Source organism: Crocuta crocuta, unplaced genomic scaffold (genome assembly GCF_008692635.1).
Source record: "Crocuta crocuta isolate KB4526 unplaced genomic scaffold, BGI_CrCroc_1.0 scaffold53, whole genome shotgun sequence".
NCBI classification, from domain to species: Eukaryota; Metazoa; Chordata; class Mammalia; order Carnivora; family Hyaenidae; genus Crocuta; species Crocuta crocuta.
The window spans coordinates 2,835,992-2,837,213 of NW_027529432.1; positions in this window are offsets into that span (position 1 = coordinate 2,835,992).

The window sequence follows — 1,222 nt, forward strand, 5'->3', positions numbered from 1 at the left end:
CAGAGCCCGACGCGGGGCTCGAACCCACGAACCGCGAGATCATGACCTAAGTGAAAGTCGGACGCTTAACCGACTAAGCCACCCAGGCGCCCCGAGAGTGGTGTATTTTAAATGCTTACAATGAGCAAGATAATAGTTTGAACTACCCACAAAAACAATGCAATATAACTGTGCTACTCGTAGGATAATTCCAGAAGTTAGAGCAAGTTTTAATTCAGAGCCTCTATAAACAGTGAGGGCTTGAAGGGGGACCCAGTTATCCAGTGGTCTGATAAATGCCATCTTCTTTTTCTTTTTTAATTTAAATGTTTGTTTATGTATGTATTTATTTATTTAGAGAGACAGAGACAGAGACAGAGTGTGAGTGGCCCAGGGGCAGAGAGAGGAGGAGACACAGAATCCCAAGCAGGCTCAGAGCCTGATTCGTGGCTGGAACTCAGCAGCTGTGAGATTATGACCTGAGCCGAAGTTGGAGCCTTAACGGACTGAGCCACCCCAGGCACCTTCTATGTATTTATTTATTTATTTATTTATTTATTTATTTATTGTTTATTTATTTTGAGAGAGAGAACAAGCGTGAGCTGGGAAGGGGCAGAGAGAGAGAGGGAGAGAGAGAACCCCAAGCAGGGGACGTGGCGCTCGACTGGAGCTGAAATCAAGAGTTGGATGCTCAACCGACTGAGCCATCCAGGCGCCCCTGCCATCTTCTTTCAATACTATCCCTGCTCCTTGGGGACTGTGTGGTCACCAGCCTTATTTTATTTGGAGATTATGTCCAAGGTCTGTGTGAATGTGAGACCAGGGCCAGATTTCAACAACCAAAGGCCAGCAACCCTGGGGGAGTAGGTACCATAATCATCCCCATTTTACATGTGGGAAAACTGAGGCTAACAGATGTTGAAGCGGGACTCAGAGACAGAAGGCCAGCTTGGCCCTGGGCTCCCACTGCCAGAGCTACCATTTTTTTTTCTCTGTGATCCTGGGTGGGTCACTTCCCTGCGAGTCCCAGTCCCAGTGGGAATAAGTGAGCCTTGTGCTGACATCATGGGGTTTCTGTAGGATCAAATGAGATCATAAGTGGGAAAGTGCTTTGTAAGCTATAAAGTGCTGCGCACTCAGCCCGATGCCTCTCCCTTGCCCTTGTTCTACTCAATGCTTGTCTTTCTTTAAAAAGAAAAGAAACCAACATCAGCTCACCAGAATTAGAAATATTAGATGTATG